This window comes from Cetorhinus maximus, chromosome 11 (genome assembly GCF_964194155.1).
Source record: "Cetorhinus maximus chromosome 11, sCetMax3.hap1.1, whole genome shotgun sequence".
Taxonomy (NCBI): Eukaryota; Metazoa; Chordata; class Chondrichthyes; order Lamniformes; family Cetorhinidae; genus Cetorhinus; species Cetorhinus maximus.
Window position 1 is genome coordinate 67,560,201 of NC_135889.1, and position 26,687 is coordinate 67,586,887.

A 26,687-nucleotide genomic window follows, 5' to 3' on the forward strand; every position below is an offset into this window, starting at 1 on the left:
GGAAATGTTGCCTTCTGTCCACCCGTTCTATGCCCCTCATAACGGTCTGAAGGTCAATAATGTGACCTGTCAATCTCCTGTGCTCCACGGCAAATGTCGCAAGTGTATGCAATGTTTCCTCATAACTCCAATTCTCCAGGCCAGCATGCATCCAGGTCAGGAACCTCTGCACTCTCCTCACTCCAATGCCATCCCTCCCATGAAGCGCAGGTCACAACTGAACGCAGAAGTGTAGATGTGGCCTCAACAGCGTTTTCTGCACTTGCAACATGACCTCCCTTTTCCTACATTCTATTCCTAGGCTCATAAAGGCAAGTCTGGCTTCGGCCTTGTTAAACACCTTATGTTCCTGTTCTGCTACCTTAACGGGTCTGCCCAGCAAGGTCCCTGTAATCGTCGTGACTTCCCACGGTCCTACCATTACTCATATATTCCCGTACCTTGCTTGTCTTGCCCAAGTGCTTAACTGCACACTTATCCACATAACATTCCATGTGGCATTCCTTAGGCCATCTGACCAGCCTGTCTATATGCGCGTGTAATATTTGGGCCTCCTCTTGACTATTTACCCACCCCATCAACGTTTGTCTCCTTAGGTTCTTGAAGGGTGAGCGACTTATGAGGCTGGGGGGGAAAGGGGTGAAAGGTGTTATTGACTGAATGCTAACTAACTAACTAACAAAGGTCCTTTTTGTTAATTTCAGCATCACCACTGCATGGCCGCCACCAACAAGTCCAGAGCCCCCCCTCCACACCTGAGGGCCAAGACTTGCAACTTGTGTCACATCATTTCAGTGAGCCAGGCACCAGTGCAGCGACAAACACTTCGGTGGGAATTATGATGTTGGCTAGTGTCCCGGGGCACAGTGGAGAGGGCACTTCACAATCGCTGGAGGAGATGGCACGGACAGAGAGTGCCGATGGCGCCAGCAGCCGGAAGACTGCAGGGGACCAGGCACATGCTGAGTCCGGCAGTAATGATGTGCCTCTGGAGATGTCAGCCATGCAGCAGCTGCAGGACAAGCGGCAGGGTGCGCAGGAGCATCTGGCAGGGTTGCATGACGGTGTGCTTCACTTGGTCTCTGTGGTGGAGGAATCCAGGCAGAGTGTCAGTGATGGCATGAGCCTCAGGACAGAGCTTCAGGCTTACTCCACTGAGAGATTGGCGACTCTCATGGAGAGGGGCTTCCAGTGGTTGAGAATCTTCTGATTGGGTTACGCTCTGACCTGCAAGCCCTCACAGCACTAATGGCCACAGGTGGTCATTCGCAATGTGGGAGATGTTCTGGGCACCAAGTGTCGCCGCTCAGTGCCCATCCATCTGCGGTAAGCAGGGAGGTCCAATGTGACCTCACGTCGGCGCAGCAGCTGCCTGTCGTCGCTGCGAGCTCCTCTCAGGGCGCTCCGGATGAGGGCAGCAGCTCCTCTGCCCCTCTGCCAGTGACCGTTGCATCCGTTGAGGCTGCGACAACTGAGGAGGTGCCAGTTCTGCAACTGGCCACTCCCTCCCAGGCGGCGCCAACACAGGCTCCACGGGCCAGAAGACGGCCGCCAAGGTCATCGACACCAACAGGACATCAGAGTTAGCAGGCTGTCTCACAAGCCACTGAGCAATGGGGCGGCACCAAGACGTAGCACCCGCAAACGTAAGCATAACGCACGTTAGGCACTCCACGGGTTTGTCACTGGTCATTTTGTGTTGGCCCTAGATTAGGGAATATATCATTATGCACGTCAGAGCGACATTTGTGCTTTATTTTGGTGGGAATATAGTCCACTTTTCTGACCATGGCTGAGGGTGTTTCCTTTGTGCTGCATTTGTATGTTTCACAGATATATTATGAGTGTTTGAGTGGACATTGATGTTTCAGTACTAAGCCTTAGTTGCAGCTGATGAGGTGGAAGATGTAGCACGTGTGGAAGCGCCAGGCAATGCTGGTCCTGCTGATCCATGTGTGTGGAGCTAGCTGAAGGTTCATTGGATTAAAGTGTCCCAGATGTCCCTGCCTCCTTGGTGTAGTAGCAGGTCGGGGGGCTGCCCATCATCATTGCCCTGTGCTTCCTCATCCTCTGAGCCACTGCTGGATTCATCATGTGCAGCCTCATCCAGTGTGTCAAGGTCTTCATCGTCAACTGCATCCCCCCTTTCCAGCGCAAGATTGTGCAGAGCACAGCATGCTACGACTATCACAGAGACACAATCTGGGGGGTACTGGAGTGCGTCCCCTGAGTGGTCCAGGCAATGGAAGCGCATCTTGAGAAGACCAATGGCTCTCTCCACCACAGCCCTTGTGGTGCTGTGGCTCCTATTGTAGCACTCCTCAGCTTCTGTTCTTGGATGGCGGAGAGGTGTCATGAGCCACCTTCTGAGGGGATAGCCCTTATCACCCACCAGCCAACCATCCAGCACTGGAGCGCCGGCACCTGGGAGTGTCTGAGGATGTAGGCGTTGTGGGAGCTGCCTGGGTACCTTGCACAAACTTGTAGAATCAGCATCCTGTGATCACACACTATCTGCACATTCATGGAGTGGAAGCCCTTCCTGTTGACAAAGGCACCGGGCTCACCTGCTGGCACCTTTGATGGCCACATGTGTGCAGTCTATTGCACCCTGGACGCGGGAGAAGCCAGCAATGGCCACGAAGCCTCTGGCTTGCTGTGTCTGACTTGCCTGGTCGCATCTGAAGTGAATGAAGGTCAATGCACGTCTGAACAGAGCGTCTGTAACCTGCTTGACACAAGTGTGGACAGCTAATTGGGAGACACCGCAAAGATCACCCATCGAGCCCTGGAAGGAGTAAGATGCATAGAAATGGAGGGCAACTGTGACCTTCAGAGCCGCTGGCATGGGGTGTCTGCCCATACAGTTAGGGGAGATCTCAGGGCCAATCATCTGACAGATATAGTTGACTGTCCCCCTTGACAGTCGAAGCCTCCTTCAGCACTGCACCTCAGTCATGTTGAGATAGCTGCTTCACCGCCTGTAAACCCTGGCAGCAGGGTAGTGGTGTCTTCTGCGGCCCCTTCCACCTTGGACAACCTCTTGGCCCTGTGCCCCTTGTGCCTGCGCCTGGCCTCCCAAAGGTGGCTCCCCTGGAGGCTGATTGTCCACTCCTGGCCTCCTCCTTATTCTATCCCTCCCTTCCTCCTCAGAGGAGCTGCCTCCAGTGGAGATGTCAGAACCCATACCCAGGCAAAATGGAGGCCTCCGGAAATCTGCAGGCCCGATAAAGATTCCTGACTGCAGACTGTTAAGCTGAAGCTTTAGAGTACAGAGAAAGCTATTGGAAATCGATCTGAACTGCTAACAATCACACAGGCAAGTTTAAAATACTTTCTGCATTAAATACTTCAGAAAAAACATTAACAACCCCTCTGAGCCCACATATCCCGCCTGTGGATGAGGTTTGTTAAAAAATCAGTTACCCGCCTACCCGTTGGGCCCATGTGCCGAGGCGAGGATCGCACGGGCTCCTCAAAATCGGCTGCAATTGCCGAGTTAAGGGCCTTAACAAGGCCTTTAATTAATGGCAGGCGCGCGTCGCGCTTCATAGCGCCCACCCACCTAAATATCGCGATGCCGCACACTGACGTCAGGGCACTTGCGCGACATTTTAAGCGCTGACGTGCGGGCTCCACCACCCGCATGCCAGCCATAAAATTCTGCCCCTGGTCCCAGAAATGCCACCAGCAGTGGTAGGCACTGCTGGGGCTGTACCCAGTCTAGAATGGGAATCTTCATTGGAGCCGATGAGAAGGTAAGTTGGGGGAATTTTTGCGAGGCTAAGTTTGAAGGCCCCAGCAAAGGGGGCAAGGGCTGGGGTGCACAGCCGGGGGTGAGGGGAAAACTGGGCGGGGGGGTGGTTAGGGGTTTGGGGCGGGGCCTCCAGTGGGCACAGGGGACCCATAAAAAGGGGAACCTGTCCCTTTCCTGCCAATTACCTGAGGAGTGACACCTGGCAGATTTTAAACTTGGCTCCAGCCTCTGCCTGCAGCAGGAAAAATTGTGACAGGATGGGAAGAGGCCACTTAAAGGCTTCAATTTGCCCAAGGGTGGGTGGGTCATCTAAAATTGCAGTGGGGTCAGGGACAGATGGGTAGGTGCCAGGAAAGGTGCCTGTAGCATTACACCAAATTTTACTCCCCCTGCGCACTTGCCAACTTGCCCTTGGAGAAGTGTAAAAATTTTGCCCACTCTGTCACATCTGCAATAAACATACATGCCTAGAAATTTGATTGCACCTGAAAGCAGGTTTGTAAAGGCAAGACACGTGCTACCTGTACCTATTCGGAGTAAGGACAATGTGAAATGCATGCAGTAAGCTCATTATAATGATTGAGGTGCATATCCAGCGCTAATCATGCTCCTTCTTGGCTGCATGCCTGTTTAATAGGATATATTCATTTCAATTTGTTTGAAAACTTTGGCAGCAATTTTTGCTGAAGTCTTAAGTTTTTTTTAAAATCACCTCAACTTCATGATTGAGGTGTTACAAAACTAAAACAAAGAACAAAGAAAAGTACAGCACAGGAACGGCCCTTCGGCCCTCCAAGCCTGCGCTGATCATATTGCCTGTCAACTAAAACATTTTGCACTTCCGGAGTCCATCTCCCTCTATTCCCATCCTATTCATGTATTTGTCAAGCTGCCTCTTAAACACCACTATCGTACCTGCTTCCACCACCCCCTCTGGTAGCGAATTCCAGACACTCACTACCCTCTGCATAAAAAACTTGCCCCGCACATCTCCTCTATAGTTTTCTCCCCTCACTTTAAATCTATGTCCCCTAGTAATTGACTCTTCCACCCTGGGAAAAAGCTTCTGACTATCTACTCTGTCCATGCCACTCATAATTTTGTAAACTTCTATCAAGTCGCCCCCCAATCACCGTCGCTCTAGTGAGAACAATCCGAGTTTCTCCAACCTCTCCTCATAGCTAATAACCTCCAGACCAGGCAGCATCCTGGTAAACCTCCTCTGCACCCTCTCCAATGCCTCCATATCCTTCTGGTAATGTGGCGACCAGAACTGCACGCAAAAGTATGCCATGTAAGAGAAAGAACATAAAAGCTTACAATTATATAGCATCTGTCATGACCACATGGTTTTCCAAAGCATTTTACAGCGAAGTTGCTTTGAAGTGAAAACGCTTTTGTAATATGGGAGACACGGCAGCTAATTTGTGCACAACAAATTCCCACAAACAGGAATGTCAGTTTTTTGTGGTGTTAATCAAGAGGTAAATATTGGCCAGGACATAGAGATAATGGCCCTACCCTCTTTTACCCACCTGAGAGAACATACACAGTTTAACATATCATCAGAAAGATGATACCTCTAACAGTGCAGCACTTGATTTTTGTGCTCAGAATTTTCTGACTCAGAATTGAGAGTGCTACCAATTGAACTGTGGCTGATAGCCTATTCCTCTCTATGGCTCAGACTTGTTGAGCGTTACAAGTATTGCGCTGGTAACATGCAAAAATATGTCTGACCAACATTTTTATCAACTTTACCATGATATGCAGGCCAAAAGTTACCATATTAGTGCATTCCTCAAAGTATAGGAGTTGAATGATTGCTGTCATGTTTACAACTTGAAGTCCTTGGAATATGATTAGGCTTTGACTGTGTTTTGCACCTTGCCTGTCTACCCTGTTGAGGTGTGCACACGTGTGCACAAGATGCAACGAAAGAGCTATAAGATTGTATGGAGGCTGGGTATTGACAAGCAGTGAGTGATTTTTGAAATGTACCATCAATCTTATACTCAGTATTGTTTTTTAAGTCTTACCTTGCAAGATCCTTTCATGTGTTCTGTGTTTTCCTGCAGCTGTCTCTAGATGCTGGAGACAGTAGTCTAGCCACCATCTCCTGTCAGGCATCATACACTGTTCACTTTGAGTGGGTATCCTGAGTACCAATCAGGCCAAGCTTATTACAACTACACACTCACAAGGAAAATAAATTTGCTAGCCACTCAAGAAGGCATTTGTGTTTGAACTGCCACTTCATCATAGACTCTATACTGTACTTTCAAATCTTTCACTTTTCATAGCTTGCCATTTTTTTGATCCACCATATTAACTTTGTGGAAATGCTGAAAGCAATTTTATTTTTTCATACCAGCTTTTCTAAAGGATGCATACATTTTAGCTCCTTCAATACAATCTCTTAGCTTTAAGTATCCACATCCCTTTCATTTGGCACTGGAGTCCTTTAAGAGCTGCATGTCCCAATCCCATTGGACTCACTTACCAATACTTCCTCTGCAAGATTCAAGATGCACAAGTAGCATATGCTAACTATTTTAAATGGCCCAACCCCAAGGAATCTGGTGGGGTCAGGCAGCCTTGCCCGAACAGCATAAGAGTACCACAGAACACTGAAAATGCAAGCCTTTATCCTCCCTTTTCTCCTCCTCCTGATCGAGGAATTGGCCCTGCTTTTTTAAATTGTTGTTGTAACTTGCTGTTGCAATGTATAAATATATTTTTTAAAATTGTATGTGCATCCTGAGCTTGTTGAGACCAGATCAAAGGATATCAAGGTGTTACAACATCTGATTAGTATCAACTAAAAGCCAAAGCTGGACTTCAAAATTGCTCTGGAAAAAATGATAATGACATATTTTGGGCATGAAGTTTGGTATGTGATTTCTTTTACAGGGTATTATTGTTTTATTAATGCAATGGTTCCATCTGAGGCAACTGTGCCAGTAACTACAGGACTTATCTTACAGTTTGCAAATGCACTGTTTACTTTTAAATACAGCTATTTAAAGAGGAAGAGTATTGAAATTGTTCTAAATACTTTATTTACATGGATAATTTTTCATTCAATGTTTCCATAGGACTGACAAGGATGCCTTCTTCGCAGAAATATGGTTCTGCAGCACAACTTCCTGATATCCTGAAACAGTATACTAAAGACTGCATTAGGGCTCAGCCTGCAGATATTATTCAATGGTCTACAGAGTAGGTTACATTTGTAAGCTAAGTCTTTTGGCATGTATTTTTACCATAATCTTTTCATCATTCATCTCCTAGAGGCTTTGGCCTTCATACAACCTTTCTATGCTACAAATTAGGTTGAAAAGGCATTGACTTCACCACGATTTCTGACATGAATGTCACTTCACCAGATTAGAAGAGGCAGCAAGAATAATGAGATGTACAATAAGTGCATTGTATCATAAGTGCATTGTACAGAAAGTATGAGACATGATCTGTCCTACCTATTCTTCAGCTGATATCTAATCAAACAAGGGTATTGCTTGCAGATCAACTATTGTTGCCACCAACCACGCTGCAGCCACTGGAATTGCACTTTAGAGGAGGAACACAGGGACAGGCAAAGGCACATGGGAGACAGGCACTAAGGGAATGTACAAGGGTGATCAGTTGAACATTATATGCAATATGGCATGGTTTGACTTTTAAATTTGGTTTGGAAGGTTTATTTTATGGTGGCTTTTATTTTTGCATCATGACCAAGCAAACACTGTGATGGTCAGTAACAGAGAGAAGATTAGGTGTATGGTTGTTGTTAAATTGGAATTGAAGTTGTGTTCACTGATACCATTGTTGGATGAATTGATAACAGACAGCCCAGACTGGAATAGACTGTGTTAGTTACCTTGTTCCTTCCTTCCTTGTCCTCCTCTTCCTCCTCCTCAGATGGTCACCATAAAACTGGTGGCAAGTGTTGTGCCCTCAAGATGTCGAGATTGTGCAGCATGCAGCAGATATTCACAGATCTTGACACGCCTTTAGCCTAGTACTGCAGGACTTGTCTAGAGAAATCCAGGCAACAGAAGCATTATTTAAGTAACTAAATGGTCTGCTCTATTACACTTCAAGTGACAGCATGGCTTTCATTACATGCATGCTGCTCTCATGTATGGGTTTCACACCAGAGTAATAAGCCATGTGGATAGGCCATGTTGCCACCCTCTGCTTTGTCATAGAGTCTTAAAATCATGAAGGAGGCTTTTCAGCCCATCAAGTCCATGTTGGCTCTCTGTGCAGCAATTCCCCCATTCTATCCCAGTAGCCCTGCAAGTTTATTCCCTTTAAGTGCCCATCCAATTTCCTTTTCAAATTATTGACTGTCTCTGCTTCCACCTTTCTCATGGGCAGCAATGGTCATTACTACTTCCTATGTAAAAAAAAACGTTCTTCCTCACATCCCCTCTGCATCTCTTGCCCAAAACCTTACGGCCAGAATTTTTTGCTCGTCGGGTGGACAAGCACCCAATGTGATTGCATACTCACATGATATTTCGGTCAGCTGGGAGTCGGCAGCGTGCCTGCCAACAATTAACAGGCCAAAGTACCAATTAAATAAAATTTTTTGCTGCCCATCCAACCTTACAGTTGGCGAGCAGGTGAAAAGGCCGAGCTCTTGGGCCAACTTTGGATTTTTTAGGAAACCTCATCCACGGGCGGGATGAAGTTTCCAACAACAATTGAAAATTAAATAAAAATTTTAATATTTCATTAATAACATGTCCCTGCTCATCTGACCAAGTCACATGAGGGGACATGTTTTTTTAACATTTTAAAATTCTTTATTTTTCATTTTTTAAATCTTCTTCTCCCTGAGGCAGCTTTGTGCCTCACCTTTCATTGTGTGCACTCGCACGCATGCGCGAACTTACGCACTCGCCCTCGTTCCCCCCTCCTCCACCACACCCCCCCACCCCCCCCCCAACATAATTTCTTTCTTAATTGGCCTGCCAATGTGAAACCGCAGTTGCGGCCTAAACGTGGGCGGCGGTTAGCTTCCCAACCGCTCCTGTTCACCCCTGCCGAGCCCGCCCGACCTGGGCAAAATTCTGCCCTACATCAGTGTCTCCTAGACCTTGAACCATCAGCTAATGGAAACAGTTTTTATTTGTCTACCTTTATCCAAACTTGTCGTAATCTTGTACACTTCTATCAAATTGTCCTTCAATTTCCTTTGCTCTAAAGCAAATAACCCCAACTTCTCCAACCTGACCTTGCTAAAAGCACCTCAGCCCTGGAGCCACACTAGTAAATCTTTGCATCATCTCAAGGGCCCTCACATCTGAGAGTATGGTGATCTGAACTGGTTGCAATACTCTAGTTGTGACCTAACCAGAGCTTTATAAAGTGTGAAGATGGATGTTATTTTTAAAAATATTTTTTGGGAATATGTTGGTATTCTGTAAAGAAGGCCGTGTGTTTGTATCCATGATTAATTGAACTGGGGGAAGGTTAGTAAAGACAGCTTGTCGGTGGGAACTGAGAGATGAAAGATAAAGGGGCTAGATGTATGCATTTGTAATGAGAGGCTATGGTGAAGCTGGATTTCAGGTAATTGGTTGGGTTTGAGATTTGCATAATAAGATAAGTCGGGACTTGACTTTTCAGCTGTTAAATTTCAAAGGGGAGTTTAGAAGTGACAAGGGACTTTTGCAATTTATAAAGGTTTCATAAGTAAACAAGGTTATTAAATTTTGACACGAAAGTGGAGGCAATAGGAAAACATGAAAGATTTTTATATTTTAGGAAAGTTGAGTTCAAAGAGGTGCTTATGACAATGGAATCTAAGATGAAAGAGAAAACAAATATTTAAGGAAAGATGTTTAGTTGAGTTGTATTGGCTGTGAGGGGGAGCCTAAGACCAGCTTTGTGCTGAGAAAGGGTGTGAAATCTGAAACAGCCATCCAATTAAACCAGAAAAGTCTATAGCTGGAATTTTCCAGCCTCCCCCATGAAAGGTTTCCCTGTAGTGGGGCCGGTGAGCCATTGAAATCTCCATTCACATTGTCAAGCCTGGAAGATCCTGCCAGTATGAGGGGCTGGAAAATTTAGGCCTTTGTCTCAGAAAGCAGTTTGTTTTCTAAACCTTTCCTTTGGATTTTGACAGCAGAGTGGAAGAGAGTGAGAAGTTGTATCGTATACTTTTGCTAAAGTGACAACAGTTATTGCTTTGGGTAATATTGCTGGATTCTTATGGTTAAAAATCCATTACGGAGTTGTTTCCAAGTAGTTTACTTGTGTGTTCTGACCAAGTGGGTTTTTTTGGGGGAATGTTTTGTAAAACTGTTTTAACTGTGTAACTTTAATCTTGTGTGCTTAGTAATTTTTCCTCCTTGTTAATAAATCTTTGGGGAGAATTTTCTCCCCAATGTGCGGGCTGGGCGGGAGCAGGCATGGGTGAGCACGCAGCCTATTGCCACCCGCGATCGGCTGCATGCTGCCATTTTACGTGGGCGGGCCAATTAAGGCCCGCCCAGCATGACGCGCACCCGGAAGCGCTCAGCGTTCCCTGTGCGGGCGGGGGGAGGAGATAGAGTCAGGACCTGCGCTCTTTCACGCATGTGCGCGAAAGAGCGCAGGAATCTCCCTGAAGCACGAAGCTGCCTCAGGGAGATTAATTTAATTGTGAAAAACTGAAAAAAGATTGAAAAAAATTATTCGGACACGTCCCCTCATGTGACAGTGTCACATGAGCTGGGACATGTCTATGAATTTTATTAAAATTTTTTATTAAAGTTACAAACCCTTCACGAAACCTCATCCCGCCCGTGGTTTCACGAGAAATGCGAAGGCCGCCTGGACTCTTCGTTGGAGAGTTGGGCTGCCCGTCCAACCTTAAGGTTGGATGGGCAGCCCAAACAATCAGCTCAATTAGTTGTTAAATGGCCTTTAGAGGCCTTTCACAGTTTGGCAGGCGCGCAGCCAACTCTGGTGCGTGCCCACTGAACTGAAGATAGGAGTGATGCGCATTGACGTCGCTACACACACCCGACGTCACCGCGTGTCATTTTATGTGTTGACAAGCGGGGCCCGCCCCCCACGCCGACCAAAAGATTCAGGCCTTTGAATTTTAAAACCCTAAAAGTGTTACTGGGATTCTATGCTTCTGGGATCAGTAGTTCTTTCCCTCATTTTCAAAGTACAAAATAAAGGCTATGATCAGTAAGATAAGTTTCCCTCTAGGATTTAGGTTGCTCAGCAAATAACATCGGCTGTGGCCGAAACAAAAGGTTCGGCATAAGTTCCCTGCTTTTGTACTCAATGTCTCTATTTATCAAGCCCAAGGTCCATATGCTTTGCTAACCACTCTCTCAATATGTCCAGCCATCTTCAAGGATAGCCCATGTACCCAGGTCCCTCTGTTCCTGCACATTATTTAGAATTGTGCCATTGAATCTATATTCGCTCTCCCTCTCCCTTCTGCCAAAATGCATCACCTCGCACTTCTCTGCATTAAATTCCATCTGCCACTTGTCCACTCATTCTATATGATAGCTGTAGAGGCAGATAACTTTTAGAAAAATGTTTGAATTTCCAATGGCTGACTGGAAGGATCACACAAGATTTCAAATTTTAAGGCTTTAACTGTAATAAACAAACTAAAAGCAACATTATCTAAACATTTAGTAGGCAACTTATACTCTAAACTATAGAAAAAAAATCCCTCATTTAACTCTTAAAATGACAGACGACCCACCTCCACAGTTATACTTAACTCTGACCCTTAAGTCGAGACTTAATTCTCCACAAACTAGTCTAAAGCTATTGTCAGCTCCCGATGGCTTGTCTCCTTTTCCAGCCAATTAACTTCTAACCTCCGATCTACTTTCACAGTGGGGGACAAATTAGAGATTCTTCCCTCTAACCAAGCTAGGTGAATCTTCCAGTCTCATTTAAATCCTTACAAACTTGATCTCTTCTATCTGAGTTCGAGCTCCACCTGCATTTCACTGACAGGGCCAGCATTTTTGCTGCTTAAGATGCAGGACTAGCTACCTCTATCTTTCTGCTCACTTTCTATCTCTCCCAGACTTTTGCAGACTGACCTGTATGTGACATTCAGGGACATGTTAAGACAACCCTGTGAGCTGATACTACAATGGCTTCCTATGGCCTATTCCTCTCTCAAAGCCCATTTCCAGGCAAAGTGAATCACATGGACCTTGTATCCAGATAGAAATGCTGATTAGCTATCCTATAGATCCCTAACTTCATTCTGTCTTGGAATTAAATAGACAGTTTAAAGTATAACCATTAACAAAACCTGACATTCCTAACACCTCCCTGTGACTTGTCCAACCACCATCAGCATGGCTGCCTTGGTAATTGTTTACAGGAGTGAATAACTTACGCCCTCTTCACAATCTGTGGCCCCCTTGAACAAGCAAGCCACCTATGCTTGTTGTCGGGCAGAATTCAAAACAGGTCACATGATCCTCTTCAATCCTCTATTATGCCCCAAATTAAAGAGATGGAGCCAAAATATGACATTCATACAAACTTCATAGTTGTAACAATGTTGCTCATCTATCTATGTCTTGTTGCAGTTGATTAGTATCATCCTCATTGTTTGCCACTCCCCCAAGTTTGGTATCATCAGAAAATTTTGTTCTATATTCCAATACCCAAGTCATTTATATATATAGTGAAAAAGGCAGTGTCCTCGCACTAGCCCCTGGGGAAGATCACATCTACCATCCCTCAGTCTGAAAAACAACTAGTTACGACTTGGTGTTTTGGGCCTTCAGCCTTTTCTTCATCCAAGTTATCCACTGACCCTCCTATTCCATGAGTCTCAATTTTGTTAACCAGCCTTCTATGTCATAATTTGTCAAACCCTTCCTTAAAATCCATGTAGTGTCATGGTGCTCAAATGCAGACGTCACAGTGGGTGCCACAGGATGAAGGCATAATGACTGCTGTCAAGTTATAAGGTATTGACATGATATTATAAGGCATGACTTGAAAGATTGCACAGCAGCTGTACATTGAGCAAGTTGAATACCTTTTAGCTGAAGTAGACCTCAGAATTGACATCTGCAAAGCAATGTGCATGCAATCAATGGCACCCTGCACCATAGATATAAATGTCTTGGATATTGGAATATAGAACAAAAACCAGAAACCCTTGCAAACCATGCTTGCACCGTCTGCTGCTCTCTGACAAGAGAGAATGAAATGTATTCCGCTCTCTTGGAATATAGATCCTCATCTCAGTGACCAACCTCATACAGAGCTGATGGCAAACTAAGAGATGTTGGAAGTATCATCTGCTAAAACCACTGTCAAATCAATGTTGCATGCTAATTAATATCACAATCTGCCGACACTAAATACTTATGGTGGAACCTCCCTCTATGCACACTACTGTCCTCATCAAAATGGTATCTGGGACAGTTAGCACCAAAAGTATGTGCGCACCACCAACACCATTTTGGAGGCAAAATGGCACTCATACAATTGAAACATCATGCACTGCAGAGGCAAATTTCAATGCCCACAGTGTCACGAAAAGGGTTTGGCCATTTTGGATTGATATGAGGGGAAATTTCTTCACTCAGAGGTCAGTGAATCTTTGGATTCTGAATCCCAGAGGGATGTGGATGCTCAGCTGTTGAGTATATTCAAAACTGAGGTCAATAGATGTCTGGACATTAAGGAAATGAAGAGATATGGAAATAGGATGGGTGAGTATAGCTCAGGTAAAAGATCCACCATGATTTTATTGAGTGCAGAACAGTCTTAAGGGCCATATGTTGCTTATATTTTAACTGAAAAGATGAATTAACTTTAGTTTGAATAGAAAATAGTTTCAATTGTCTCTACCTACCGAATAAAAAAAGCATACATCGTTAAGTTTTTTGATTGATTTTGTGGACAGTAGGGTTCTATATATAAATGTTCTTTCTGCAGCTACTTTCGAAATCTGTCAAATGGAGGATACCGTCCAGGAAGATCAAGGGACGAAAGATCATCATCCTTAACACCCTGCAAACCAACACTTACACCTGGTTTATTACGGGCCTTACATGCACAAGTAAGAAAGCAAAATCTGCAAGTTTTTCTTTTTAAATTATGTATTTGTTAATTATAAACATGCTACATTAAAGCCTATTTTGTTTACAAAAAAATATATTTTGATTACTTTTCGTTCATATATTAAAAACACCAAGCAAAATTTTATTTTTATTTTATATAATTACTATTTGAGTCAATTATATTGATTTTTCATATTTAGAATATCTAATACCTACTAATAATATTATGTGTGGAAAGAAAAATTGTAAGATTTCACTCAGCTAAGTATCTGATAAGCAAACATTTCTGTTATATTAGCCACTGAAGATCCCAAACATTTTCTACACGTATTGTCAGGTTATTTAACTCAACCATTGTATTAGAGTATCATTTAAGCACTGTAATAGAAAACAAGGGTACAAATTTAAGAAAAATGTTTTGAAATTAGAAGAAATTTATTTTCGCAGGCTTGTGGGTATGTGAAATACATAGGGCGGAATTTTCCGTGCCTGCTGATGTCGGGCATTTTCAGCGGACTGAGTGGACAATATGGCGAGAAGGCCAAAAATCAGTTTCACAACAGTTTTTAACTGTCCGCTCTGCCCGTCAATGGCGGGCCGCGTTATCCGCCATTGGACGTTGGGAACCTCATTGTAATATATCCGCATATCATTTTAAGGCCAGCCCGCCTGAATCAACCCCCATACTGGATCATCTGCTCACGTTGGCAGGAAAACACACCGGTACAGAACACGTCTTGACAAGTGTGACGTGCAGAGGTTGGGACTTACCGCCAGGGCCTTGCCCACATCATGGACAAGTTTGCAGATGACACAAAACTTGGGAGAGTTGTAAACTGTGAGGAGGACAGTGTAGAAGTTCAAAAGAACATTGACACATTTGTGGAGTGGGCAGATAGGTGGCAGATGAATTTCAATGCGAAGAAGTGTGAGATGATACACTTTGGTACAAAGAACATGGAGGGACAGTATAAAATAACGGTTACTATTCTAAGGGGTGTGCAGGAGCAGAGAGACCTGGGTGTATATGTACATAAGTCATTAAAGGTGGCAGGACAGGTAGAGACAGTTGTTTCTAAAGCATAGAGTAGTCTAGGCTTCATTAATAGGGGCACAGAGTACAAGAGCAGGGAGGTTATGATGAACTTATATAGGACACTGGTCAGACCTCAGCTGAGTATAGTGTACAGTTCTGGAAACCACACTATAGGAAGGATGTGAACGCATTGGAGAGAGTGCAGAAGAAGTTCCAGTTATGAGGAACGGTTGGAGAACAGTTAGGACTGTTGTCCTTGGAGAGGAGAAGGTTAAGAGGAGACTTGATAGAAGTTCTCAAAATCATGAGGGGTCTGGACAGAGTAGATAGGGAAAAACTGTTCCGCTCGGAAACAGATCGAGAACCAGAGGGCACAGTTTTAAAGTGTTTTGCAAAAGAAGCAAATGCGAGGTGAGAAAAACTTCTTCACACAGTGAGTAGTTAGGTTTTGGAATGCACTGCCTGGAACTGAGGTGGAGGCAGGTTCAAGTGAAGCATTCAAGAGGGCTTTGGTTGATTATTTAAATAGAAACAATGTGCAGGGTTACGGGGAAAAGGCAGGAGATTGGCACTAAGTTAAAATGTTCAGAGAGCTGGTGTAGGCACAATAGGCCAAATGGTCTCCTTCTACACCAAAACAATTCTGTGAAATTCTATAAAAAATTCTGCTGACTCTCCAGGATGAGTAGGAAGGCCAAATCCAGAGGCTCGTCATCAGATTCGGACCTCACAGATGCTTCTTCCCCAGCAATCCTCCGAGTGCTGGGGGGCTCGGCTGAACCTGCCTCCTCCTGCTGCAGGCACATGTCCATTCAGTGACCATCAGATTGTGAACCCAAGTCTGCTCTAGATCCAGGTCCCACCGAGGTATGTGTCTCTGCGCTGGTGGAGGGTGTGGGTAAGTGCTGTGATGGGTCTTCCAGGCTGCTTATTTCCAGCTCTTCAATGAAGGAGTCCTCTTGGCTGGAGGTGAGGACCTGGATGGAGCTGAAGGACTGGCTGGCTAAGGGTGTCGAGCTCCATGTGAACCAAAGTAGAGATAATTAGTGCATGGCAGCAGAGTCAAAAGCAGGGGAGAGAGCACTCGCATTTGCATTGTGAGATGGATGATGTGGTGCAGAATCCTCACAAGGGTGTTTGCCGTCAACCTCACCGTCGCCGTAGGCACAGTCCACATCCTCACCAGTTAGTGCAATGGCACGCTCCTCAAAATGAGTGAGGGGCCTAATGTGGGTCACTCTACCACCAGTCTGGGATCTCTCGCTGCTGTTGTGAGCCAGCTTCTCCTGCATGAAAACAGATGCAGAGAGTGTGAGCAGGACACATGGCACTGCGTGGAATGTTTGTGTGGTGAGCCGAGGCATGGACAGGATGAGGACACGAGCACCAGAGGATATGAGCCTGATGAAGATGTGTGGGTGTGTGTGAAAGTGGTGTTGTCCCTTGAGATGTGAGTTCTCTGTGGATGTGTGAAGGGTTTGTGAGTGTGTGAGTTGAGAGTAATGAGAAGAGTGACTTACCCTGGCAGAATGAATGAGACCATTCATCCTGTTGCGGCACTGGGTGGCTGTCCTCTTTTGCAGGACATTGGCGCTGACCACCGCTGCCAGCATCTCCCATGCTGGATTAGTGATGTTGTTGCTCCTCCTGCGGCCAGAGCGGGGGTAGAGGACATCACGGCAGGCATCCAAAAGGCGCTTGAGGGACACGTCATTAAAACTGAGGGTTGCAGTCTTCTTGCCTTTAGGAGCCCTGTCTTCTCTGTAGCAGTCGTGGGCTAGAAGCACTAAGAGATGTGCGTGTGGCTTCATTTAAATATGGTGCCTGGCATGAAGCGGCGAGGTGATGGCATGGCAGGTGAATGAGAGCCCACCCACCATCGAAATGGCATGTTTTCTGAGAATGCATGATTAACGAGGCAGTTTGGGATGATATGGTGTGAAAAGCCACCAAAGTGGCTGGCGGGTAAAACGTCCTTTTTCCCTCCCACTTAGTGCAAATCTGGGATGATTCCACCCATATTCTGCTAAGAGTTTTGCTGTGACAATTAAAACTTCAAAAAGAGCTAGAGGATTACCTGTTTCACTTCATGATTCATAAGTAGTGATATAGAAGCAGCCAGGAAGGAACCATGCCCTAATGGTAATTTTGAGGGCTCAAAGTAATCCCAATCTCATACCAGTCACCAAATTGCAGATCAGTTGCCTAATGATTGCCTTGGATTCATTACATAACTTGTAGTTCTGAGGCCCAGTGCACACAGTTTACAAAGTAAAATTTCAAGAGCAGGAGCAGTTGTTGGTTACCTTGCTTCCTTCTTAACTTTATGGATAAACACTTGGGGCTGAGCTGTAAATCAGTAGCTGTTTGTGCCTGTGCTGCAATGGCTCACAGGTGACATGGGTGCAGAAGGATAATGGGCCAGAAATTGCTGGGAAGTCACGCCACTCGAATGACACATTAACGTCACACACCATTATTAATTTGTACAAAATTCAGCAATTTACGAAGTAAAAGACACATGCCTTGAGTCTCTTCCATAGACTGCTCCAGCATTTGCTTCAGCATAGTTGATAAATGTCTGTTTTCACGGCGAGGATCTCTCTGGAACTTTATTGTGATTGTGAAATTGTTGGATTTGAAACGTTGTCATGAGCTAATCCCACTGCAGGCATGGGCTGGAAATCAGTATCATAGAGGACCCTAGTAATGACATGGAGCAGAATTTTATGTTCCGCTGCTGGCGGATTTGTAAGTGGGAGTGAGCGTAAAATTTCTTGGATGGTCTTCCCCTCTGGGTTCTCGCCTGCCCTGACCTATCCACAATTTTACACCGGGACGGGTGAGGCCTTGACCCTTGCCCCAACTGAGGCCGTTAAGTGGCCAATTATTGACCCAGCAGCAATTTTCAGGCTGGTGCGGGGAGTTCTGGGTTAGGGGAGAAGCCCGGTAATAAACCGTGCTCAGGCCTCAGGCAGGAAGAGGGAGGGGGTGCCTCCATAAGCAGCCTCCTTTTAACATTGGGCCCCCCCCACGCCCTGCCAATAAGGTCCGGTTACCGCAGGTGCTCTATCTTCTCCACCCACCGGCCTCTCCACCAATGCCCCAATCTCCCTCTGTCCACCACAACCCTCCCAGGCCTCATTTACCCTCCCTGCCCTAAGATCCCCAAAACTTACCAGGTCCTGGTCTCCTGGGACATAGGCTCCAGGGACTGCTTGCAGTCCCAGTCCTGTCCACTGCAGCTTCTGGCCTGGCAGGGACTAGAGAGCTGCTGGCCAATCAGATTGGCCGACAGCTCTCTAAGGCCGGACTTCCTCCTGAGTGAGGGGTGGAAGTCCTGCCTCCAGCCAATAAATGTTGTTTGAAGTGTTAAATGGCTGTGGGACAGGCAATCTTATCAGGGACGTGTTCCCTGCAGACTCTTTCAATAGCGGCAAGGGAAACTCCATCATCTTAAAAATCCTGGCCATGATTTATGATTATTAAATAACACTCAACCTTGAAGACCTACAAGAGCAAAAGTGCAGCTGTCGAATCTCACTCCAGCTGGGAGTGAATTGTTTTTAGCGATTTTTAATGCTTCCTATCTGTCTTGGCAGTCTGTTTGTGACAATCTTGCCATTGTTAGTTTCCTGATAATTTTCAGGATGTAAAACTGTTTCAATATTCAGAAGGGCAGTACAATTGCTTACCAGTTCATTTGTCTATTGTTCCTGGTCATGATGGATGAGCTGGACAAGGAGCAGATAGCGAAGGCCCATTGAGTGAGGTACCATGGCTGGCAGCTGAGCAAATATATTTACTGCTCCACCAGAGAGTCTACACTGAGAAAATGTCCTTTGAGACAATGTTGGAAGAATTCTACATGCACTGATTGGGCTTCAACAAGAGAGTAACTGGTTACTTTTGGTCTGATAAATGCACGCATCCCCACATGGGTCAGCGCTGAGATGCTCAAAGAGAATCTGAAATACTGCCTTACCTTCAATAGGGCTTTGACAGTGCCCATGAGCCTGATGCGAGCCCTCAATTCCTACGCAGGATTCTATTCAGGCAGGCACCATCAATCCCTGCAACTTTAACTAAGGTTCCATGAGGGTTTGCATTCACAGTATCTTAGAAATTTATGGCACAGGAGGAGGCCACTCAGCATCATGCATGCCTGTGCCGGCAACCCAGCCTCACTTTCATTTCACTTTCCAGCTCTTGGTCTGCAGCTTTGTAGGTTACATTACTTCATGTGCTCATCTAAATAATTATTAAATATGAGAGGGTTTCTTCCTCTATCACCCTTTGAGACAATGAGTTTCAGACCCCTACCACTGTCAGGTGAAAACATTTCTCCTCTACTCCTTCTGCTAATTACTTTAAATCTATGCTCCCTGCTTATTGACCTCTCTGCTGAGGGAAATAGATCTGTCCTTCCATTCAAAAAAGACCTTTATAATTTTATACACCTCACTTAAATCCCCCCCCCACCTCCCTCAGCCTCAGAAAGAAAAAAACCTGTGCAACTTTACTGCATAATTAAAATTCTCCATTCTGGGCACCATCTTTGTAAACCTCCTCTGAACTCTCTCTAGTGTGACCACACCATTTCCACTATGACCAGAATTGTGTGCAATACTCAAGCAGTGACTGGATACCTAGGTTGGAATCTTTTGTTCTGGAGTCTAGTTTGGTTGCGGGTGCAGAAGTGAGTGATTTCTACTGGGGCCTGGGATGGCTGACCACGCTTATTACATATGCATCCGCAAGGAGCTCACCAATTTTTGGTGTGGGGGCGAGCAGGAAGCTGCCATCCCCACTGTCACTTCATGGGGCCGAAGGTCTGGGCGCCACATTTAAAGGGAACCCGGAAAGCCATTCACTCAGTGCAGAGCAGGAGGATTAATCTGGTTGACAGTCAAGGTTCTACCAAGGCCAGAATGTCACAGAGAAGACAATGATATAATTTGCTGCTCATTCACTGAGCAAAGGAGAAATCTGGAGCTAGTCTTTTCTTAATATATGTTTATTCACATAACCCAGGGAATACAGGCACAGACTCTCTTTGCCTCCCCCCGACACAGTAGGAAATCGTTTTTTCTATATACTTAAGAATAATGCCCCAACCTTTCCCCAATTAGTAACAGCTCCTCTCACTTACAACTAGAGCATGCACTTCATTGTGACAGGATTACAACATTAACAGATTCCCTCCTTTCTTAAAGAAAACAATAACAAATGCATATTTACAGACAACATTTTTTTTAAAACTGAAGGAAGAAATAAATCATAGTCTCAAGACTCACATCTTGTTGTCCTTTTTTTACGACTCCTAATAACTTTTCACTGGAAGCATTCTTTTGGTAAAGCAATCAGACAACTGATGGCTTATATCTACCCATTTGAGTTTAGAGATTTCCTTTTTATCCATCAGTTGTTTGAGACTCGTGGTATCATCTCTTCTCATTCACACACTTTGTGGAGTGCACATTATGCCAAAGGGAATAATTGTCTTCATAAAAATCCTATTGGTACGATTTCTTTGGCATCTCCCTGGTACAGAATTTCCCCAAATATCTTTGATAAAAAGAATGCCATGTCAACTGCCTCGACAGGTGCAAGAGTCTCAGCAGCCAGGGTACTTTTTACTATTCTCCTTATTTTCTTGGCTTCCCAAGCCAAGGGGCAGCATTTCCCACTTTCTTCAACAAGAAAGATTATAAAACTGGCTGCCCTTGAAAACCCATCAAAAAGGTTTGCATGAGAAGCATCACTAAAAACAATCAATTTTATATTCTTGGGGTCACTCAAAGATGTAAATTTTAGCACACATATCCTCATCTTTATTTTAAAAAAATATTCTGTTCACCCGAAAAATGTCCTCGACCTTCAGATGTTTCATTACTAAGTTCTAAGACATCAAACCTGCATCCAACCTTATCCATGTGCCCAGCCAATTCAATTGTCCAATTAGACTTCACAGATGCTCTGTCTCAGCTTTGGATGCATCTGTATCTTTTTGTGAGAACCTGGAAGAATTGACTGTGATAGGGTTAACACTTACTAAGTAAGATTGTTGATGTAAAGTAACATCAAACCTATAACATCTTATTTCTAGCCCAATGTATTTAAAAGACCCAGAAGCCTGACTCCCAACTTTAAATTCTGTTTTAGTACTGTGAATAACATTGTTTTAGAACTTGCTAGTACCACTCCATAGGACGTCGTCAACATGTATCATAAAGATGCCTGCGAGTTTCCTGCCATGGTATGAATAAAACATGGAGGGATTTACCTTCAGTTGGAGACAAACCAACTTTAACAACTGATCTAACTGAAAAATACCATATTTTGGAAGCATTGTTCAAACCATAAACACACTTATTTAACTTCTAAAGTCTTCCTTCTACATCTGGCACCTCCTTAGGAGGTTGGAGAAACACTTCCTTCTGGAGGTGATACCCCTGAAGAAATGCAGTTTTTACATCTATTGACTTACATTCCCAAAAAAATGTTGCTAAAAGAGCAAAAAAAAATTTCAAAATTACCTTTCCTGGTGTGGGCTATTGTATAAGGGTCTGGCACATATAGGGTTCACATGGGACTGAGTACAGTACCACTCACACAGTGATGTAAGAGAACACATGACCTGCATCTAGGGGTCAGTCTAGTGTTTGCCAGAGCCATGTGCATAAGCAGGCATGGAGACAGCTCCTAGCTAGAACCCTTTACTCTATGTATGAACATAGTTCTTGTAGTTAATAAATACATACAGTTAACCTACTTAAGACAACGAAGACTTCATTAAGACCTGCCAAATGGTGCGTCACATCCTACTACATGCTGGCGGCTGATGGAAAAACCCAAAACCTCACAAAAAAATGCATAGAAAAACTAAAATCCTGCAAGACTAAAGAGAAATTTGAAGAAGCATTCTGAGCTGAAGAAAAGTTCAAGAAGCAAACCCTGAGAGGAAAATCACCAGGGGAAAGCTCCAAAGAAAGGTTTGGAAGCTGAAGGCAGAAATTTAAAATTCAGCACCGCAACAGAAGACTCCATGGGATCTCTTGGAAGTCTAGCTTCAATTACCAGAGTCGGCAGGTCTAGCAGGGATAAGCTAAAACTTTTAAATTCCAAGCTACAAGAAGTCCTGAGAAGCTTTTAAATAGTTCAGTGATCAGAAATTGATATTTAAAACGTCTGTCAGAGGGACTGGATTCCTGATTCAGCAGCTGAACATGTGGCTTACGCGCTCATTCCGAAAGGGAATAAAGGATTAATTAATTAATTCAGGAGAATCGCAACTAAAGAGTCAGCTTTAAAGACCAGCAAAGGGCAGGATTCAATGCTTTTGTGATCCTAAAGCATAACACTGAAACAGAGAAGTCTGCAGCCAGTCAATCCAAGCAGTCATTGTTTATAAATTTTTTCCAGGCTAAACATGTGTACCATTGAAGTGGGAGCCCACCAAGGCAGGCAAGCGTGGGTGAACCCTTTGACTTAAAAGGAACAGAGGCGCCATCTTGAATTTCAGCAACTTTGTAAAGCTGGAACCTACACTTTAAAATTTTTTAACCATAGATCTAAAATACAACTTACCAGATCAGTTTGGACTCATCCAAGGGGCAAACCTAATGGCAAATTGGGCATCTGGGAGAAGAGAATTTTTAAACTGCTGGGGTTGAATTTTCCCCCCGTTGGGGGGGGAAGTTGATTGGCAGGCGCGCACAGGCGCGCTTCCGATCAGCGGCCCCAATCGGGGGCACGGCGCCATTTTAAGTGGGCAGGCCAATTAAGGCCCGCTCAGCGTGACGTCCGCACGGAAGCGCTATGCGCTCCCTGTGTGGGTGGGGGAATCTCAAAATTGAAAGTGTGCTCTTTCGCGCATGTGCACGAAAGAGCGCACTCATCTCCCTGAGGCTAAGTGCAGTTTCAGGGAGATCGGCTGTAAAGGTCAAAAAGATAAAAATAAAAAAATAAGATTTCCCTAACATGTCCCCGCATGTGACAATGTCACATGAGTTGGGACATGTCCATAATTTTCGCAAAACCTTTATTGAAATTTTTTAAAAGCTACATGAAACCTCATCCCGCCCGTGGATGAGGTTTCATGCTTTTTCCAATTTGCGCCGGGGCTCCTGGCCTGCCCGCCAACCTTAAGGTTGGACAGGCAGGCCCTTTAATTACTTAATTGTCTCTGTCAATGGCCTCAATTAGCAATTGACAGGTCGGCAGGCGCGCAGCTGAATTCACTGCGCCCCCGCCTTCCTGAAAATTTAAATGAGGTGTGGTGACATTGGGAGTCCCCCCTGATGTCACTGCGTGTCATTTTACGTGTCAGTGTGCGGGCCTCGCCCCCACTGGCCGACGCATAAAATCCTGCCCCTGGAGTACACCAGGTCTAAGTAGAATGTCAGAAAAATTCCAGATTAATACTTTTTAATGCTAGTTTGGTGAACTTGCTGATAAGGTACTCCTAATGCAGTACATTAATGAATTTTCAACCAACTATGATGAAATATAAAAAGTCTTTGATGAATACTTTACCTTCAAGAGCTTAAAAAGAGGCATAGAAAAGCCCCGGTAAAGCACCAGAAGGGGAAAAAACAATACTTGAGTAAACCACATGAGGGAGCCAGAGAGGCATGGAACTTTCCAGAAGTCTTAAAAATATATCTTTTTGGAGTTCCCGTCACATTACCTGAACTGCAGCAGCAGGTGACAGTGAGGTGCAAGCAGATGGCTGTGAATGAAGGAAAGGTATCTGACAAAACCCAAAATAAACTAACCCTGCAAAAGAAAAATTAAATAAATTTAGAAAATATTCATATCCAAACTGAATTGGAAGATCTGAAACTCAAGATTCAAGCTGAAAATACATGAGAAGCTACAGTCATCAATTGACCAAACTGTTCAAGATCTGAAAACAAAAATATCTGAAATGTCCCAGAGGTACAAGAAAGAGATTGCAGAGCTGAAGAAAATGGTTGACCATTTGGAAGAAAACTTGGAAAAACATTACATTTCCAAGGAGTTATATGAAGGGATGAAAATCAAGAAACTAGAATGGCAAGAGAAAGTAGAAGTTCTCACAAAAGGGCATGAGGAGTCTCAAAAACAATCAGCAGAAGTGCAGAATGTAAGCTTGAACAATAGCACAGAGGAATTATACTCTGCCAAGGAAAAACTGATCAGAGAATCAACTTTCACATAAAATATATGTTTAATAAGGAAAAATGAGAACTAATGAGAACACTGGTCGCTCACATGAAATAGAACACTTGAAAGAAGACTTGAAATACTTAAATTATGAACTTTTAGGAAAAAATCAACAAAAATGGATCTTCAGTTAACCCTTGATGAACTTCAAGCATCAGAAGTCAAGCATTAGTAAGCATTGTGCAAAATGCTGAGAACAGGAAAAGGAATTGTTGATGAATCAGAACAGTTTCTTGAAAACAGAATTAACAAAACTGATGAGCTTCTTGAACTTCATTCCAATCTGAACAACATGATGTATGAGATGTGCAGTATGGAAGACCAAATCCAGACTTTTAAAGCAGAAAAGGTGAATTCTAAGGAACAGATTATGGATCTAATGAATGAATTGAAAGGGTCTAAGGAGTGGTCACTGACCATGGACGAAAGATTCCAAAAGGAACTGAATGCCCAGGTGAAGTTGTTAAACTTATACAAGAGTTATGCAGATAGCTCTGAAACATAAATAACTCAACTTACTAGAGTTGTTGCTGAACTGAATGAAAAGGTTCATAAGATTGAAAAACAACTCGAAAAGAAGAAAGTACTCAAAAATTTGGCTAAAATTGCGAAACACGTGGGAATGAAGGTTCCATTATTGAAACATGAACTTCCATATATGTCGCGGTGTGCGGCATGACAAAATAAGAGGGGAAAATGCAATGGGGGCAAGCATAACATTCGTCCACTCTGGGAAAACCAGGTTAAGTCAACCACAACTGTAAAATCAGAAAGGATTGTTTAATAACAAGGAATGGAAAAAAAAGATGCAAAGATACCCAGATGCTAGAACAACATCCAAGTCAACAGAGTTTACCTGCAATGACAGAGTTTACCACTCCTCTGACAGTAGTGCGAATGAGATATGGGAGGGTTATAAGGCCTCCAGACTGCTTGAACCTTGAACTCAGAGATTTGAAGGGTGCAGATGGGGTATGATGTTAAATACATGGGGTAAACTAGAATAACTTGAAATACATTGGATAAAGAATTGGGAGAGGTCTAGTATAAGGGTCTGGCGCACATAGGATTAATGTGGGACTGAGTATAAGTACTGTCCACATATTAATGTAAGAGAACACGTGATCCACACATAGGATTCAGTCTAGTGTTAGACAGAGTTGTCTGCACAATCAAGCATGGAGACAGCTCTTAGCTTGAACCCTTTACTGTATGCATGTACGTAGTTCTTGTAGTTAATAAAAACACACAGTTAACCTACTTAAGGCTACAAGACTTCATTAAGACTACTGAATCGTGTCTAACACCCTACAAAATGGGCGAGTACATTCTGACTTCTTTATCTCCTAAACATTCTTCAAAACCCCAGGCCACTAACCTAGCCTTGGCCTTTTAAGTTCCATCTTTTATGACCTTTTCTGTGCATTTATGCACAGAATAATTGCACATAAATTCTGTGCATTTATGCAATAATAGTGGCTGACCTCTATCTGGAACCTCTGAATACAGTCTCCAAACTCTCTCCAAATGACTAACTCCTTCTGTTTATCCTCCCATATGGCTTTATCCCCAAATTTTTTGGCACTGTATCTCCCTCATAATATGAAAACTTTCATGTTGCCAATATTGTCAGTAACCTTTGGGAAAAATAACCACATTCCTTAGCCTTGCTTATCTGGCTGGTTGTAAACAGACTAAGATCCCTTTAAAATCCAAATACCCCTTCATTTATCTAAAAATGCAAATTCCCTTCACACCTTACATGTGAAGCCAGCATCTATGTTTACTTATTAGCATGTAAAGCACATAGCTCCTTTTATAAAAGCAAAATACTGTGGTTGCTGGAAATCTGAAACAAAAACAGAAAATGCTTGAAAAGCTCAGCAGGTCTAGCAACGTCTGTGAAGAGAGAAACAGAGTTAACGGTTCAAGTCCAGATGACCAGCTCTGAAGAAGGGTCATACGGACTCGAAAAGTTAAGTCTGTTTCTCTCTCCACAGATGCTGCTAGACCTGCTGAGTTTTTCCAGCATTTTCTGTTTTTGCTGTTGACTTAGTTTCTTTTGATGATTTCAAGCTTGCAGTCTACTTGACTCGAAATGTAATTAAATCACACACAGACCCATCTATACGTACCCCCATAAACTTACTTCACAATAAACCAAAAAAATTATGAAAATTATTATACTTTCATAACAAACTTCAACTCCACATTCCTGCCTACCCCTGATAAAGTTAGCTCATCCACCCTTCAGCCCCCCAATCTCATCCAAACAAGCTGAGAGAACCTCAAACCTATTGGACAAATGCAAAGGCTAAGGCTCCTGCACTCCTGCCTTCTGTGTCCTCTTACCTCCCTCATTCGCAGTCACACCCTTCTTTCTCTGACTACTAACCAAATCAGGAGACTCTATCCTAAGTGGTGTGACTGCCTCCTGGTACAAAGCTTCCAGGTAACTTTCTCCCTCTCTGTCGTGCCGCAGTGTCTGCAGCTCGACCTCCAGTTCAATTACTCTGCGGTTTGAGGAGCTTCGGCTCAAACATTTAATGCAGACATGTTTGCACTGGATCACACTGGCATCCAAGAGCTCCCACATGTGGCAACCCTGACA